This window comes from Malus sylvestris, chromosome 17, assembly GCF_916048215.2.
Source record: "Malus sylvestris chromosome 17, drMalSylv7.2, whole genome shotgun sequence".
Taxonomy (NCBI): domain Eukaryota; kingdom Viridiplantae; phylum Streptophyta; class Magnoliopsida; order Rosales; family Rosaceae; genus Malus; species Malus sylvestris.
This window is the reverse complement of record NC_062276.1, coordinates 33,464,854-33,474,406: the sequence shown is the minus strand read 5'-3', so window position 1 is coordinate 33,474,406 and position 9,553 is coordinate 33,464,854. Positions and strand designations below refer to the sequence as shown.

General features: G+C 37.5%; 1 pseudogene; it reads right to left on the bottom strand.

Moving 5' to 3' along the window:
* Nucleotides 1-2,793: 2,793 nt before the first annotated feature.
* LOC126610997 (aspartic proteinase 36-like) lies at nucleotides 2,794-8,496 on the bottom strand (annotated as a pseudogene).
* Nucleotides 8,497-9,553: the final 1,057 nt, after the last annotated feature.

Below are 9,553 nucleotides of genomic sequence, written 5' to 3'. Positions count from 1 at the left end.
ACGTGTAGGCGCAAACCGTTGGTGAAATGGAGTTATAATGAAAGAGTTATTAACGTTTGAAGTTAGGGATATTTTTGTACTTTTAGCTTGATCTAGAAGACTCCTAATTTTCTGGAGTCTGAGATGTGCCACGTGTGTGGCTAGGATGAAAGGAAGAGAAGAGATGGACGGTTGTGATGGAAAGGACAGAAAAGAAAGGAGGGAAATGAGGGGGAAGGAGGGCCAATCATAAGAGAATGGAGGGAGGGGAAATGAGGGAGAAGGGAAGGAGAGGATTACTTCAAAAGTTTTTCCCTTTTTGCCGACCCGACCCGATCGACAAAAACCAGGGTTTTCGATGCTTTTGAGGCCTATTTCCGACAAATTACGCCGAGAAACCACCTGGGAAATACCCCAATACCTTCATTCTACCAATTCCACCCAAAAATTGGAGAATTCGGCTTTGATTTTGCAAAACCACACTGGAGGTTGCGACGGCACGGTGGCTCCAATCCACCATTTTTGAAACATTCTCTTCCAATTACCATCACCACTAAACTCCCCTAGAGGCTTGGAACAAAACCTAAACAACTATAGGTATGACGGAGCACCGAAGGTGACGGATTGAAACCACCCAAAACAAGGGTTTCCAGCGGGTTCCAGGTAAATTAGAGCCTTTCCCCGGCCAAATTGGCCTTGGCCACAGGTATGAAACTTGCTATACTCATTGGGATCTACATTTCTGTGAAATTTGGTAATTTTTGGAGTTAGTCGGAAAATTGGATTTCCGTTCGCCTGAAACCGCCACCCAGGTGGCGCGTGGCCAGTGGGCCGACAATGAATTTCTAAGTTCAATTAGATGTCCTGAGTTTGTATTTGATATTTGTATGACGTGGTTTGATCATTTGAACCTAATTTCACTATGATGCTTTACTTGATCAAAATATGAATCGACGATCCGACCATTGGATCGTCACCAAAATTTAATACGTTATAATACGTAATATTTGAGGATGTTAGAAACTGATGGATCGGTAATCTAACGTATGGATCTTCCTGAATTGGATTTCTAAGTTAGTAAAACAAATTGTTGACCGCCACCTAATTATAGCAATTGGCAGAAATCCGACAGTCGGATCACCATGAGATTTTAGTAGGTTGTTCTAGAAGGATAATGTGGATTTTAGAAGGTTACGGATCCGAAATCCAATGTGCGGATTTTCTGGATCGAATTACGTAGGGTTGTGGACCCTATCGTTGACCGAGAGTTGACTTTTGGTCAACATGTCTCGAAACATTCTAAATACTAAATTTAGTACTACAGAATACTATGTGAAGTCTAGTGAGCCTATATTGATTAGAAAATGACTTGAACATATGTGATATGATTATTACCTCGACATCTTATATCAATATCATTTATGAATATGACTTGGTTTTATAAATGTGATTTTTGTTGAAATGTGATGTTTATATATTTAGCCATAGACGTATGGTTATAAAACATGATTTGGCTTGTGTACTGATGATGATTATGATATGTGACTTGACGTGCATATTTGAAATGTGGCTGATTTGCATAGTTGGTATGATATGATGAAATGTGAGGGCTAGTAGTGGACTGTTAACCCATTGTCATAGGGTTTGTTATTTCTGGACTTGTTTCACATATCGTATCATTGTTCCATTTCTTGTTTCGTTGAACTTTTGTATTTTGAGCACTTGATTCACGTTTGGTTTCTTCGAGCCCCTGATATGTTCCTTGGCCCTCCGCGCCCTCCGCTCGGTTTCATTAAGTGATCAGGAACTGAGTATCCGCTGGGTTCCATTAAGTCGTCCGGTTTCGTGCTCCGTCTGGATTCCATTGAGAGGTCCAGAATCCCTCGTGATCTGCGATTCCATTGAGTGGTTCGGAATCGTATCCACTTGGATTTCGTTGAGAGGTCTGGAATCCCTTCTACTCCACGGTTCCGTTGAGTGGTCCGGAATCATATCCTAGTTTGGATTTCGTTGAGTGGTTCGGGATCCCCTTTGGTGTCTTGGTTCCATTAAGTGGTCTGGAACTCAATGTTGATGGATTTCGTTGAGTGGTTCGAAATCGCATCATTTGACTCATTGGTTCCCTGGATTGGTTCATTTGAGATAGCTTCTGAGATGTAGGCTTCGACTGAACTGTGTTGCTCTAGCCCTGCATTTCGGTGTGTGGTATGTGTTATTGATGGATGTAATTGTGGAATGATGTTGGTTGTGATTGTTGTCATTATAATTAGACTCGTTAACCAATATGGCTAGAGATTTACTGTTGTGCTTCGTCGAATGTTGCTTGAGATATTGCCTGCTTGAGTTCTGATATTATGTTGACACATAGTGATATATGTGATGATTGTTCGAGAGTAGTAAATGACGAACTTCGAATGTGTTGATTCCTGTTTAGAGTATGTAGGCAATCTAACGATGAGGTTAGATTGAGCCATAAAGTTTACGAAAAATCACTATGCAAATGGAGTCATGAGTTGTGCTTGGTACATATCTCGGAGGCGGGGTATATTAGGTATACGAGTATTTGATGTTGTCACGTGTCGTTCCTGGACGTATGTCGGGATCGAGGCGTGACAAATCAAACCAGATATTCTTATATAATTTATCATTTTAAAGTTAATTATTTGCCTTTTTAAATGAAGATAAAATATTTTTTTTTGTCATACCAATAAAAATATGACATTAATTGATGTAGCATAATTTAACGCAGTAATGCTATCTTTTAATAAGAAGTTTAATACCAACTATTAATCATCACTTATCTCTCCTAATAAATAGCAATTTAACTCACTTACGCTAATCTTTTATAAAAAATTAATACTAATTCGATTGTCATCATTCATTAATAAACCTACCCACATGTATACGGGGTCTCACATAAATATGATAAATAAATGCATCAAGAGAAGTAGAATCCCAGTATTTAGCAGCTCGAACAATAGGTCTCCAGATGAGCTGTTCCCATTCGGATATCTCCCATGTAAAGCTACAGAAACATTTACAGGCAACGAGCCTGAAAAGAGAATTTGAAACGATTTATTTCATTAGTATCGATATTTTTCCAAATTAAGGTTCATGGGAAATGAGAAAAAGAAAAGAGTTTATGATCTTACAATTGTAGTCTGCCCATCCCAACCGCTGACGGCCTATATCATATACCACAATTTTGTCCTTTAAAACATGATCTGCAATCGAAGACACACATATTTCAAAACAAGTATATCACAAGGATTAACTGTAGCATTCATGCAGTAAATTGTAACTTACAAACACCATCAACACATGGGACAACTATATGAAGCCAAAACAAAAAGAGGCAGCAAATCCTAACCCCTCTCTCCAACTAGCAAAAGAACACAACGTGCACCATTCTCTCCATGATGAGTAAGAGTTCTATTTGTTTCTATAGATTTTTTTTTGTGCCTAAACCTTTAGGAAATACTGAGCATATCTATTTGTTTCTAAATAATTTTTTGTGCGCTAAACCTTGGATATAATTTTTGGGGTTTTTGTCTGTGATATGACACGTTTATTTAGTTCTATGTGCGAATTTTAGCAAATTATGGGGTCGTAGCACATCAATACACACTTTGAAGCTTATTGATGTGGCTTTTGGTATGAATCTGTTCGACACTTTACTGTTCAGGCTGAAAAATATGAGGGAGAAGAGCATTAAAATAGGAGCAAAATCATCAAAGCAAAATTGAATGAATAGTATTTTTATTACCTTTTAGTATATATAATTTCACGTTTCATGTTCATTCTCTTTCTTTCTTTTATGGCAATAGAAGTAATTTAAAAGTACTTGTTGGAACTTGTTTATAAAAGTTTGTGTTGTGAATTCATTGAGTTACAGAGTGATTGAAACATGGTAACTCTCCTACACTATGGTTCTCTGTGTTTGTGACACTCACAAGCACAGAAATCCATCCTATGCTCGAACAAGTTTTAGTCGGATGACCATTTTAACTCCGTTGACAGTGTTCTTGTTCATCATGCTCTTTGAGGTGTTGGCTTTGTTTTCTAAGACCATGGAACTCTTATTTCATACATATGATCGTGCTTGGATATCTGATAAATAATATATGGTATAGCGCTCAGGGAGAGCTATAATTGTTGGGGTAGCTGTTAACTCGCAGACTACATGTCTTTGTTGTTTCTTTGTTGGGAAGCAGACTTCTTGGTTAGGAATCCAGTTAAATTTGACTTGTACGTTCTCATAAGGAAGCCTAAATATGCATCCTCATCTGCTAGAAGCTTAAATATGCATCCATAGCCTTTTGGATCCCTTGTAGTCCTGATACGTAATCAAGTTAAATTTGTCGTGGACTTGCTTGTTTTACTGTAAGCAATATGTTTAAAGTCTGTATTCTGATTTTAAGACAATCATGGTGATACTGAGTTTATTTACTGGTCATTCAGGTCTCTTTTTAACATGTTCTTGTAAATTGGTGCTTGTATGTATCGAGAAATGGTATCTTGATATAATGTTATAGTTTGAAGAAAACTACATGCTCCTTGAAAATTTTATTTTTTCTGCTTAGAAATGATTTATCATATATGTTGGCAGTTCAGGCATTGGATTTTGGATGCTCGGTTCTAATGAGTACTGAATTAGTTCGTTTTGTTGGCATAAGTTCTATACTTCATTGTTATATCATGTAACTTATATGATCACAAATAGTATTGTACTACCGTTGTAGGGAACCTTATATTTGTTATACAATATCTATGTATTGCAGAATGCTTCTCTCTGAAGATTTTACTTAGATGTGTTGTTTTTACTCTTAAAACGGTGTGGAGAGATGTATTAAATTGAAAATCCATACAGGAGCATTATAATAACATGTATAACATTGTTTCGAGAACTAACCTCCTAAAACTGTGAACCCACGGTTCACTCCCTCAGATTGTTGTAGACCAAAGCACCACTTAACAGAACCATTTTGTGACAAAAGAATGCACTTATTAATTCCATACATTTTCCCACAGTATTACTTCCACTCGAAATAAGATATTTTTACAAAATAAGCCAGAGCCTGGAAGAAAACTTACTTGATCAGGTCCCTTATACAAAAGGTAGTCTTCTGGTTTTAAAACCATAGATGCACCAGCAGCAAAATTAAGACTCAACAGAGGAAATGCCTCGGCCACACTAAAAAGTAGACAATATCATTCATTTCAGAGTCCTTTGAGAGAGAGAGAGAGAGAGTGAGAGAGAGAGAGAGAGAGAGAGAACCTGGTGTAAACTAGATAGCACTGCTTTCCTGATGGTGAAAGGAAGGGACTCACATACTTTGAAGACAAAGTTATCTACACAGACAAACCAATATCAGTTTTTACTAAGGATATGAATTTAACTATACGTTCCTCCCACACTATATAAATTTAACTATAAGGGAGCTTGAACTCAAAAGTCAAATAGAATGCAAACTTACAGCATGAACAAGCGGATCATAGGCCTCTTCCGCAACATATCCAATAGAGGTTCCCGTGTCAACAACTGTTGCTCGGTCAAGTGATGGTGTGAACGCTGCTGGATCAATGGGCAAGATTTGACCATTGATTGAAATGGTTTCAAGATTAATTTGATAAAAGGGGTGCCTGAAAATAATAATTAGCAACTAGTTATTACACTAACTGGAAAGCTATGTCTTTCTACTAGTCCTTATAAACATAGGATATGTAGTTAGATTTGGAACCGTAGGAATTAGCACCATACAATAATCTTAGACTAACATAGTAAGTCTGTTAGCCTCTATCAACCATTCAAGTCAGTTTCTCTTGAATTCTAAACTCTATTTAAGAAAAAATCTTTGTAAATCTCATTGTTAATTGCTAGTGTTACTATTGATATTTCAGTATTCTGTTAGAATACATATAAGTCTGATTGTTCTACTGTTAGACTAAGTCAGACTTCCCACAACCTTCATTTCACAGACTTCTGGGTCATCAAGGAAGTCAGTATATTACACTACTCCTGCAAGCTAAGGCTCAACCAAACCACTCAACTACTTAATGGACAAACAAACCCAACTAATTGACATGTAGTGACAAGAAGACAAGTGGATTATCAACAGATGATTCATAAATCAAACTTCCTATCCAAAAATTTTCAATTAAATAAAATAAATGTTAAGGGGAGAGACGTACACTGACGGGATAAGAGGGGTATAAACGATATTTGGCTCTAAAATCTCACCAAGAACGAGTATACCACCTCCATTGTCATCTCCCTTCAAACAATGGGAGAACACATTGGCAGTTGCCCCTCGAGAGGACAACTGTGATATAACTGACATTAGCCCTTGGCCGAATCCAAATACTCCGTTGATTGAAGCCGTAGTCCCCTCCAAAAGCCCAGTCACAGAGGTGCTACACCTGTTTCCAACCCATATGATCACCAAACCAATAATAGTTTAGCTTCAATGAAACAATAAACAACATGAAAAAAATTTCTCAATCTGTTTTTCTCTCTTAATGTTGATTGTTAGAAAAGAAAGGTTAAAATAGCTCACCCGAAAACAACGGCCGCTGAAGACTCAATTTTAACATGAGACTGAACCGGTATCATGTCAAAATGTAATTCATCTGACAAGTAATACCCGGCTATCTCATTATGAAACCCACAACACATTGCTCCCTGTGTCGATCGCCACATAGAATTCTCTTGGTGGAGAGCCAAGTTTCACTTTTGTCAAGTACACCCTAGTGATTTCATGCAAGAACAGAAAGTGAACAAAAGTTATTCAAGTTTTTATAGCATTAACTATTCAATCTTACCAAGACACTAAAATAGAGGAGTGATGAAAGAAAAAATGAATACAAGGAAACCTCAGAATCATTAACCAAATATAGTGAACTTTGTAACAAAAGATAATATCGGCTGCATTATATAGGAGATTGTGCAAGCTTTAAATTAAGTAAATGACAAACACCCATCATTTAAGAAATTAAATCAAAATAAAAACCTTCCCAACCAATGCCGGCTAAAGCAAAAAATTTGCAAATTCAACGGAAATTAAGACAGTTATAACAAACAAAAACTTACTTGGAAAAAAAAAATCAGTATCAAAACTTGGGGTCAAGAAAAAAGTTCTTGCTACTTTTTCAGGTAAGAAAGATTCAATTTATTTAATTTAAAAGCCTAAAGTCATACAAGATTAAATAGTTACCCGACATGTTCAGGACTGTAGAAATCCTCATATACCACTGACACGTTGGCTATACCACCCACAACTCTTTTAAAGAGGTGGGCCTGCCTGATTCGGTCACGAGTTTGGAGCTCGTCAAGTCCGATATAGTGACTCCTAGGAAACGCTCTCTCTAGTGAGAAAACGTTACCATGGGCACAGAAGGACGAAATAAGGACGGCGAGACAGGCCACAAGTATGTGAGCAGCCCCCATCGTAGTATGAAATATCCTGCCATGCAAAGAAAGAATATCAGTGAATATCACAAAACCATCATCACAATCAACACTGTTGGGTGCATGCTCATGTATATCATCTTAATACATGATACATGCAAATAATTTCATATTAGCATCTTTCTGCTTTCCTTATTTCCCACATGCAAATAATTTCATCTACGTATACCAGAACATAATTAACTGGTGCCACAGAGCAAGAATTGAAGTAAGATCGTCTTGTTCGACACTCAGCTATTGAATAAAATTATACCCAACAAACTAATATAGCATCAGGAAGACTTAAATCTGTGAGAAAGGTGCCTAATGTCCAAAACCAGGGCCACGAGCTATCAAGATTAATTTTTTAAGAAAAGCGCCTCTCTCAAATGTTTGAAGGGCTTCAACAGCCAGACAAGGTACGTGCCAGTAAAATTCACCTGCTTTTAGCCTTTACCTTAAACAAATTTGTAAAAATACTACAATTCAATTTCTCTTAAACAAAATTAAAGTGAAAAAAATAAGAAAATTGAAATAAAAAAGTCTATAGGGGGCGGCGTTTAGACCTGACAGGCTGGGGGAGAGAGTATCGAATCGATCGTGGACAACAATGGGCTGGGTCTGGGTCTGCACTCTGCAGCGTCTGAAGGTCTGGTTGGCACAACTGGGCTGGGTCTGGGAGTCTGGGAGTCTGGTGGTGGACGCAGGACGCCGGACGGTGCAGTGTAGCGGCTGCAGAAGTGCAGCCTGAAGCGAGTAGGTCAGAGCCTCAGAGGTCTGTCTGTGAGTCTGACTGAAATTGCTTCGAAATCAGTCGTTCACTCTTTCTGGGGGTGAGAAGTTGCTTCGAAATCAGTTCTTCACTCGTCCTTAAAGAATTGATATATGATCGCTTAATTAATTGAAGGCTTCATACTTGGAACCCGGTCCTTGAAATCTGGAAATATGGAATAGGTATTAAAGATCGAAGAAAATCGAAGCGTTGAAGACGAAATAATGCATCTAATACCTGGACAATGATAGATTATCTTTGAGGAAATGGCTGTCAGAGAGAGCATGAGAAAAGAAAAGCCCGGGAAAGTTTCTTATTTTAACTCGTCCTTGTATAATGTAGCTTTATGTTTATGGGTGCATAAAGTGGAAATTTTTCTCCTGCAGCAAGTGCAAGTCCTCAGCCTTGAAGAGCTTAATATATGGATTGTATTGGAGTTAGCCTTTTAACTTTTAAGCCCAAACTTGAGAAGGGTCATACTTTTGGGTTCCATTAATTGTTTTCCAGAAATGTCAATTGAAGCTTTTAAGCTTCTTTCGTTAACCCTGAATAGAAATAGGCCTCCTCCTCTCTACAAGCCCTGTGGGCTGGTGTTGTGGTCCTCTGCCGACTTTTACCACATGTTACGTATTTTCCCAGTGTACTCAACACCATGGATTTCCCATTTCTCTTCGATTGATTTGCATGACAAGTTAGAAGCAACTCAACTCTTGAAATGAGAAAGGAAAAGCCCTGGAAAAGAAGTAACTTTGTGTTTGTGCTTAATTCCCCAACTGCTTCTTTGAGCTTTTGAGCTTTTTAACTTCTTTTACCCTAATTCAACAGAAACAAAAACAGAAAGATGCATCTTAAAACTCTCTCATCTCTTTGATTTTTGCTTTTGTCTTTAAAGGAGCCTATTAAGATGAGGGGCTAAACTAATTTGTGGTCATTTCTCTTTATTTGGCGCATGCTTTAGCATTCTCTGCCAGACGAAGATAAACTTAAATCCTAATTTGTGAATTGTTGAGAATATGAACCTTACAAATGAGAATGAATTGAGTTTGCAATTGCTTGTAAGTAGTTTGGTTACTTACCATGTTAAAACATCATTAAAACAACATTTACTTTTTAAATATAACCAAAGTTTTGCCGACAAAGTACTTCCATAAAATAGGGGACTCAAAGGTATTCTGGGGTTAGAGGACAAGCCCTCAATAGAAGCCTGCTCCATGAGTCTGCCTGGCATGGTGCATCAATATAAAGCTAATGCCAACTTCTCTTATATATAATAAAGAATTAAAACGATTCAAATTTCCAATTTAACTTTTATTTTGAAACATAAAATTGTAATACTTCGTTTCTTAGCGTATTTT